At 32.6% G+C, this 9,853-nt stretch overlaps 1 pseudogene; it reads right to left on the bottom strand.

Annotated features, from left to right (window-relative positions):
- Positions 1 to 8,936, bottom strand: part of LOC112921467 (pyruvate kinase PKM pseudogene) — a 122,588-nt pseudogene extending 113,652 nt beyond the window's left edge.
- Positions 8,937 to 9,853: the final 917 nt, after the last annotated feature.

Consider the following 9,853-nt stretch of genomic DNA (forward strand, 5'->3'; position numbering starts at 1 on the left):
TATAAGCAATAGCTCTTGTTATTTTTGTGATTGCTTTAAGGTATACCCTATGTATCTTTAACTTATTGCAATCAACCTTCAAAATATATTATTCTACTTTATATATATATATATATATTATAAAATCTTATAACAGTATACTTCTCTTCCTTCTCTTCCAGCTTTTTGCTCGTTATCATGCAATTTAGTTCTTTATATGTTAATCTCCAATGATGCATTGTTAAATCATTTTTTGTAAATACTCATCTTAATGTTAAAAAATAATAAAAACCCTTCTATCTCTAGCTACATAGTTACCATTTTCAGCATTCTTCATTCCTGTATGTTGATCTGTATTTTCATGTGGTATAACTTTATTTCTGTATAAAGAACTTCCTTTAATATTTCTTATAGTGCAGATCTGCTAGAGATTAATTCTTTTATCTTTGGAATATCTAAAAATGTCCCTTAGTTCAGCTTTGTTTTTTGAAAGATATTTGCACTGGATATAGAATTCTCGGTTTATGCAAATTGTTTCAGTATTTTAAAAATGCTACTTCAAATTCTTTTCAATTTTAGTGTTTCCCACAAGAAATCTGCCACTACTCTTAACTTTGTTTTTATGTATGTCCTTTATGGTTTTTTTCCTGCCATAAGATTTTCTCAAAATCACTAGTTTTGACTAATTTGATTAGGACATGCCGTGGTATAGTTTTCTTTCTATTTGTTGTGCTTGGGGATTCTTGGATTTTAAAAAATCTTTAAACTTATAATATTCTTCATAATAAAAGATTGTTCATGTATTTTCCTCTCTGACATCCCTCTCCCCCTACTTTCTCCCTTAGGAACTCCAATTACATAATTTTTAGGCCACTTAAATTTGTCCCAGAACTAAAAAATGCTATTAAACACAAGTGTGTTTGTTTTTGTCAGTATTTTTTCTGTCTTTTGGATTACTATGTCTTCAAGTTAATTCTTTTCTCCTGAAATTTCTAATCTATTAATCCCACTTAGTATTTTTTTTATAACAGACGTTGAAATTTTCATCTTTATAAGCTTGGTTTTTAAAAATATCTTCCATGGGAGCACCTGGGGGGCTCAGCTGGTTGTCTGACTCTTGATTTTGGTTGAGGTATTGATCTCAAGGTTGTGAGATCAAGCCCCATGTGGGGCTCCTCACTCAGTGGGAGTCTGCTCTCAGTTCCTCCCCTTGCTCATGCTCTCTCTAAAATAAATAAATGAATCTTTTAAACATTTTTCATGTCTATGCTAAATTTCTGAAAATATGGAATATAGTTATAACCGTTTTATGTCCTTTGTTAATTTTTAACATGTATGTCAAATCTGAGTCAGTTAATTTCAGTTGGTTGATTTGTTTTGGGGTTGTGGTGTGTGCATGTAAATTCAGAATATAAGTATAGAATATATACAACCACGAGGTAAATTTAATATACCGAAAGACATAATATTGTCCATGTTGAAGAGAGGATGAGGTTACTTTGGTTACTTATAGCAGATAGAGACATTGTTGGGGATAGGGTCATTCCTCTTTTAAAGGTTTAACAATCTACAATATTTATCTATCTTTCTACATTCTCAACTTATTTAATAACCTAGTGCATGTGCATATGTGTATACATGTGTTTATATATCAGCACCTAGAATAGTGTCCAGTATTAACAATTAACAATTTGTCTCAATTAACAATTTGTTCAGTAAATGAATAGATCTATGAATAGATGAATGAATGAAATGGAGCAGCCTTGGTATATTCATTCAGTGCAGAAAGATTCAGGGGAAACAAATATTGTTTCTTGGATGCTGGTTGAGGAAACTAAGTTAAACAATCAGATTATAGAGTACACTTTTAAAAATGTGTATTAACTTTTAAAAAGAATTGATTAAAAATATTATACCATTTAATAAAGGAACTCTACTAATAGGAATCCTTATGAACTGGTGTTTTAGGGGACTCCATTGTCTTTATAATTCATGAGAAATTATGTTTTATGTGAATTGTACCTCATCTTGAATAAATGGACCTTGAAAATGTATTCCATTCAACACATTCTGAAGATCAATCATACATGAAATTGGAGCTCTGGCAATATCCATGAAAATATAATCATATATGATTCATGATCAACAAAATCTGATTATTATATATATACTTTGAGACTAGAAGTATTTATATCATCATTCAGAATTCTTATATTAAAAAATTATTATTACCTCATGAATAATTTCTCAGAAATTATTTTTAAAATTCCTATTTTCTAAAGAGTAACTCAATATCTACTAGGATATATATTAGTAATATCATCTTTTATGATTCTTCTATTTTCTTAGGTAAGACTTCATGTAAATTGAGATTTTTCCTCAGTGACATTTACCATTTGGATCAAGATAATTTTATTCAGATTTTTAAACTATAAAATTTATGAAAAATTCATTCTAAAATATATTAGATCCTCAAATATATTAACTATCTTGAGATATATGTATATTTATATATGATTATAAAAATTAAAAAGAATAAGGAATAATTTTGTATTATTCATTTAATTGTCACCCATTCTGAAATAGAACAAGAGATTATCCATCCATATTAGATCATGTGGACTGCCAATTAAGTTCATCCAAAAGGAGGAAAAAAAGCTAAAAATAAATATTTGGAGACTAAATTATTCAAATTCGTTGTCAGGATGCTTTATTCTCAATGTTTTCTTTCTTTTATTTGCTCTGTAGACTGTCGTCATTGTCAGGTTCATGTCCAATATTGGAGTGCCTAGGGCCAGAGTGCATATGGAGGTCCACATACTATATTTATAAATATTTGAAAGTTATAAATTAAGGCAACAATTTACAATATAAAATATTATATATATATATATATATATATATATATATATATATATATATCCTTCAACTTTGATAAACATCTTCATAAAAACCTGGAAGTTCTGACTTGAATTTATACTGCTTGAAACTTTTCAGGGTTTTATACCAAAGAGTTAATGCTAAGGAAGAACTGCTACAAATTCCTATGGCCTTCTACTGTGCTCCCGCTACTTTTATACTCCCAGGGCTTTACTCGCCACCACCAATTACTCTACCCTCATCAACAGGTGCCTCATAGGTACTTTGAGATTAAGAGATATGCACAGCTTTGCAGTAGTCAGAGTACACTGGCAACAGTCCTTGAGACAGGAAATTCCAGGTTTCTGTAAATCCATAGAGAGGATTTAAAAGGGGGCCAGGATTTCAGATGGGAGTATCATATCCTTGACACTTAAGATTCTTTATACTATAGAGAAGGACATGGTAAGAGTCATGGGTGAAGGAAAGCTAGATCCAGGCTTTCTAAAGCACTGGCCCCAGGGCAGTGGGTGCCTGTCTTCCCTGGCCTAAAGGAGGCCCCGACTAATAAACCTTAATATTGTAGACTTAACAATATTGTCAAAAAACCTTCAATCTAGTAATTATGTTTGTTTCACTTCCAAACTATGACTACAGTTAAGAGGAAAAAAAATTAGCTTTCGTTCTGAATAATTAAAGTCATTAACTAAATATGTGCATTTACATAGAGAATACATCTAATTTCAAAGCTTTGTCAAATATAATAAGCAAGTATTCAGGAAAGAAAACATACAAAATGACATGAGTTGTAATAGAACATTTTCAGTTTGCCAAGTATGTGGTACTTAACTTTCAATGAAAGTTGTAATATACTTTTCAAACAACCTAAGTTTGCAAAGCTACACGATTCAGAAATTGATGACATGTTCCTAAAAATGATAACATATTTCTAAACCACTGTTTATTAACCATGCACTTTTACTTGTATATGAGAATAACTATATTTTTATATAATCTCATTGTATAAATACACTTATGATTTAATTTTACATTTAAAAATATTTTATTTATTTATTCATGAGAGACACAGAGAGAGGCAGAGACATAGGCAGAGAGAGAAGCAGGCTCCCTGTGAGGAGCCCGTTGAAGGACTGGATCCCAGGACTCTGGGATCACACCCTGGGCCAAAGGCAGGTGGTAAACCACTGAGCCACCCAGGGATCTCCTAATTTTACATTGATAAAGAATTATTTTGGGGTGCCTGGCTGGTTAGTAGAGCATGCAACTCTTCATCTCAGAGTTTTGAGTTCGAGCCCTACATTGGATGTAGAGATTACTTACAAAAATTCTTTTAAAGAAAAAGAATAAAATAATTATATTCTTTTCCATGCTTCTAGTTTCAAAAGATACCAGAGAAGTTCTCTCAAAAATGTCCTTTTCTTATGTGCTTTACTTCTTTATTTGGATTCACTTAAGTATTAGCTTAGGATTTTCTAGTACAGCTACTTGAAAAATGAGGAAAATAAATTTTGTTCATAAAGCACCCTTAGAATAATGATTTATTCCAATGATATATGAAACCGATTATCATGTTGAACACATTAAATTCAGTTGAAAAATAAGTATAGCACAAAAATGATTCATATGTCCTGTGTGTAAATCACAATATGGAATTAATTACAAATGGGATTTATGAAAGAAGATTTTTAAATCCACTAGAAAAGTGCTTTGGCATATCATAGCTAGCAGAGTAAAATCTTCCTTGGGAGCATGTCTGTATCTACAGAATACTTCCAGAACCAGTGTGTGCCTGTGTGTGTGTGTGTGTGTGTGTGTGTGTGTGTTTAACCACCATTTGACTAACACTTGGCATAGGCCAGTCATTTGCCTCTGAATGTGAATTAGAGACACATTTGCCTCTGAATGTGTATCTCTAACCCATACATCTCCATACCCACTTTCCCAAGAAACAAAGTTGATTTTCTCACCATATAAATTTCTCTGGAGGTGCCTTAGGGTTTGTGAGATAAGTGCTGGAGGTCTGGAGATACAGATGGAGAAAAATTCCCAGACCTGCATTCTCTTAGTCTGTTTCACAGAGAGATAGTCTATTTTTTTCTCTGTTAAATATTTTGAGGTATTTCTGATTTCACTTGAAAAATGCCTTCTACGTCTTAAAGGTATTTGGCAACACCTGGATGAACATCATTAACTTGGATTTCAGCAATCGTATAATTTTGAATCAATATTGTCATAAGATTATATGCATTGTTATTCAAATACAGGTAGATCAAATATAACCAGTGTTTCTTCTCTTTGGTAATTTAAAGTAGAAACATCTACCTGAAAAAAACAAATAGAAATTCATACAAATCTTATCTCTAAAAGAGGATAATAAAGACCTACTTTTGTTTTTGATAAAACATATCTTTGAGAGGACAGATGGCTAAGGAGATATGAGGAAATGTATAAATTAAACAAAATTGTTTAGTTGATAAACCTAATGAGTATTGATTGAATGCTACTGGAAATTTTCAGAGGGAACTGAAAATGCATTAATCATAAATACATCCCCTTCTCTAAACCTAGATAAGAGACCTCTCCAACGTTTAGAGGTCAAATTCCATTTGGTATTACAGATTGGTTATCATCTAACTATTGGGAATATATTCAGATAATACTTTCTTGAATGATGTATAGGAAATGATATTATTTCTGGAAATAATAGTAGCATGATATTCTTTTTAAACAATAAGAAATACTATTCCAAATATAGAATAATTATTACAGAAGGAAATATTATATACATTTTAATTATATTATATTTTCTTAAGATGTAATGTAAGATATGTGCTAAAAATGTGGAAATATACAACTCACTACCATTTCCTTCTATGATTATCATTTTTAAAATTTCATATCGGCATTAATGAGAAATCAGAAAGTTTTTTACAGTGATAGAAAACAAGAATTTTATTATAAAGTTCACATATAGAAACAGGCTATCACTACTTAATTATGGAATAATCTACATTTTTAATAAGCTTTAAGTTTTTTCCTTTTTATTTTGAGAGCATAAGTGTTATGGTGAAGCTTATTTAACATAAAATGTTCAGGGGTACCTGGGTGGCTCAGTTGGTTAAGCATTGGACTCCTGATTTTGGATCAGGTCATGATTTCAGGGTCATGATATTAGGGTTGCAATATCAGAGTCCTGAGATTGAGCCCTGCATTGGCCTCTGTGTTCAGCAGGGAGTCTGCTTGAGATTCTCTCTCTTTTCTCTCCCTCTGGCCCTCCTCTCAGTGCTCTCTCTCTCTTTCTCTCTCAAGTAAATAGATAAACCTTAAAAAAAAAAAACTGTTCATTTTATTATGTACCTAGTTCTATCAATGGATAAATTTAATCATATAATAGATTCATTAAACAGTTTAAAAATAAGAATATATTGTCCTTTATAATGTGCAAGATTATTGTTCAATAATATAAAAATATATTTTGCTTTGAAACATAGGTTTTTTAAAGTTCTCAGGGCAACAAAACAACCACTGGTATGCCCAAGAATAAAAAAGAAGAAAAACAAACAAAAAATCCTTCTTTCTAGCCAGTACCTCAGCTCTTATCTAGAAAGTATATTATACTATAATGTGTAAAACTTATTTTATTACATAGATTGTTTTGATTAAATATCAAATCATAGTGAAAATATAAACAATTTAATAAATGATAGTTTGGCAATTGACTTTCATATATATAAAATTATATATATTTCATGCAAATAAAGAGATTTCAAACCAACACCAATTTAATATATAAAGAACCTCAAAAATGTTTAGGTTATATTAGAGATGAAAATTTTTATGAACTTCTGCTAAGCATAAGCTGAACTTCTTTCTAGCATAATCACGCTAGAAATATTTCTAGTAAATAATGTTAAACGAGTAAAATTAAAAATCAATAGGCATGTATTGGTAGTATATTGTATATGCATAGGGTCTCTCTTCCAATATGAGTGCCCATATATCAAACTTTTGTCTCAGCATCTTGTTTGGTCTAATACATCTCAAACTTAATCTAAGTATTCTCCTGTGCCCCCAACCCCTTCTGATTTGGCTTCACCTTTAGTTTTTTGTTCTGGAGGCCATTTCATTTAGCTTCTCTTGTGGAAAACATGGCTACTATATCTCCCAAGGCTTATCACTTAAAATTTTAGGCACCATTAACTATGTGTCAAATTCAAAAATCCCAGTGAAACTTTCTGATTAATTCAGCTTGAGACTAGGAAATCCCTCAAATACCTTTTATTGTTTCTCTCCTCAAAAGACCTTAATGAGCAGATTCATTTCAGTAGAGATATTCTAAGAGAATAGCTCTCTGGGATAAAATGATTAAAAGAAACATATAGGTACTGCATCGTTGTCTTAAAATCCCCCTGTGTACACTAGCTTTCAGGTTTTCTTCAGCTGGTAAGGACTGATTAAAGTCTCCCTAACAAAAGTTTGAAGTGAGGTTTGGAGAAATAGTATAGATATTCCGGTAAAAAGAAAGGACTAGGAATTACAGTATTTTGAGTATTATTTGTGGCTTCTGTACTATTTTCTGGTGAATCTAACTAAAACATTTTCTTTGTGTTCTGATTTGTAAAATGTATATTATAAAAATAATACTTATCTTCTAGGATTGCTAAGGGTTTCTTTTTTTTTCTTAGATTATATATTTATTCATTCATTCATTCATTCATTCATTCACGAGGGACACAGAGAGTGAAGCAGATACCTAGGCAGAGGTAGAAGTAGGCTTACTGTGGGGAGCCTGCTGTGGGACTCTATCCCAGGACCTCAGGATCATGACTTGAGCCAAAGGCAGATGCGCAACTACTGAGCCACTCAAGGGCCCTACTAAGACTTTCTTTTAATTAAAAGAATATAGATGGGTGCCAAAATATTCATGGCTTTAATACCATGGTGTGGATACACTAGTTGCAAGAAGATATATGTCAAATAACTGCCTACATGGGACTTAGGTTTTATTTGGGAAAAACAATAACAAAAGAAGTAGAATACATAGATCCTCAGATGGTGGTAAGTCCTGTGGTATAAATAAGATAAGGAAGAAAGATAGGGAATGCTGGGTATGGTTGGTGTTAAAAATGGGGTGGTGAGAAAAAAATGGGGTGGTGAGGAAACTTGCCCAAAAAGAAGATATCCTAGGACAGATTTGAAAGAGATGAAAGGGGAGAGGCAGGTAGTTGTGCATATACCTGTGAGAGGAGCATTCCAGGTAGAGGAAGTAGCAGTTGCAAAGGCTCTGAATCAAGCACAGTTTTGGAGTTTTGAGAAAAAAAAAGCAGGGAAACATTAAGGCTAGGGAACATTGTGAATGGAGCAGAGATGGCAAAAGAGAGATACCTCATGAGAGAGGGCCAGATAGATAATGGAATAATAAGTATATTTAAGAGAATGTTGTATACCACTGAAAAAAAGTGACTTCTGATCCTTTTTTTTTCTTAAAGATTTTATTCATTTGTTCATGAGACACACACACACACACACACACACACAGAGAGAGAGAGAGAGAGAGAGAGAGAGAGAGAGAGAGAGAGACAGGCAGAGGGAGAAGCAGGCTCCATGCAGGGAGTTCGACGTGGGCCTCAATCCCATGTCTCCAGGATCAGGCCCTGGGCTGAAGGCAGTGCTAAACTGCTGAGCCAACTGGGCTGCCCTACTTCTGCTCCTAATGCAATGGAAACTTACTGAAAAGTTTTAAGCAGGGTCAAGGTCTGATGTAGGTTTGGAAAAGAATGTCTTTAGCTTTTGCTTAGAAAATAGACTGGAGGAAAGGGAGAGGCAGATACCACTTAAAATGCTACTGGGATACATAAAAGATGAATTGGAATGGTAAAAGTGGAAGTCACATCATCCAATTTTGGCAATAGTATGAAGGTAGAATCTGTTGAAAGTTTGGATTATTGATGTAAAAGAAAAATTACAAGAGTAAAAGTTGATTTGAAGATACTTACCTGCATAATTGGCAAGATGGAGTTTCCATTTGCTAAGATACAGACAACTATGAAGGAGCCATCATTTGGAGGGAAGACCATGATTTCAGTTCCGTACAAATTAAGTTTGAGATGTATATTAGACTTAAGATGTTGAGACAAAAGTTTGTTATATGGGCACTCATATTGGAGGAGTGGTCCTATGCATATACACTATACGACCAATACATGCCTACTGATTTTTTAATACCTACTCATCTAACATTATTTATGTTCTGCATTCCTTCATTCCCTATTTTCCTTCTGGACAATTGCTTCCTTCCTGCATAATTCACGTAAGTGGGTTTTTGTCTGTTACTTTTTAGTACTAGTTTTCTGGCCAAAAAAAAAAAAAAAAAACCTTTCACCTTTGTTTAGTTTGTCATAAATGTATTAATTCACCTATAATTTTAAGGATTAGTTCATTGATCATGCCCTTTTTAGATTGACAGTAATTTTCTTTCTGCATTATAAAGTATCATTCCATTATCTTTTGGCTGTCATAATTTCTATTAAGAAATTTCTATGATATATTTTATATTTCTATCTTGTTTCTTTGAAGATAATACAGGCATACTTCATTCTTTGTGCTTACTTCATTACACTTCACAGGTATTGTATTTTTTTTATAAATTGAAAGTTTATAGCAATCCTGTGTTGATGAGCAAGTCTGTAAGAGTCACTTTTCGAGAAGCATCTGGATGGCTTAGTTGGTTATGCATCCGACTCTTGGTTTCAGCTTAGGATTGTGGGATTGATCCCCTGTTGGGGTCTATACTCAGTGGGGAGTCTGCTGGGTATTCTCTCCCTGTCCCTCTGCCCCTCCCCCCACTCACTCACTCTCTCTTTCCTTCTCTCTCTCAAATAAAAAGGTCTTTTAAAAATTAACTTTTTCAACAGCAGGCTCACAGTATGTCTTTGTAACATTTTGGTAATTCTCACAGTTTTTTAACTTTTTCATTATTATATTTTTATGGTGA

Source organism: Vulpes vulpes, chromosome 6, assembly GCF_048418805.1.
Source record: "Vulpes vulpes isolate BD-2025 chromosome 6, VulVul3, whole genome shotgun sequence".
NCBI classification, from domain to species: domain Eukaryota; kingdom Metazoa; phylum Chordata; class Mammalia; order Carnivora; family Canidae; genus Vulpes; species Vulpes vulpes.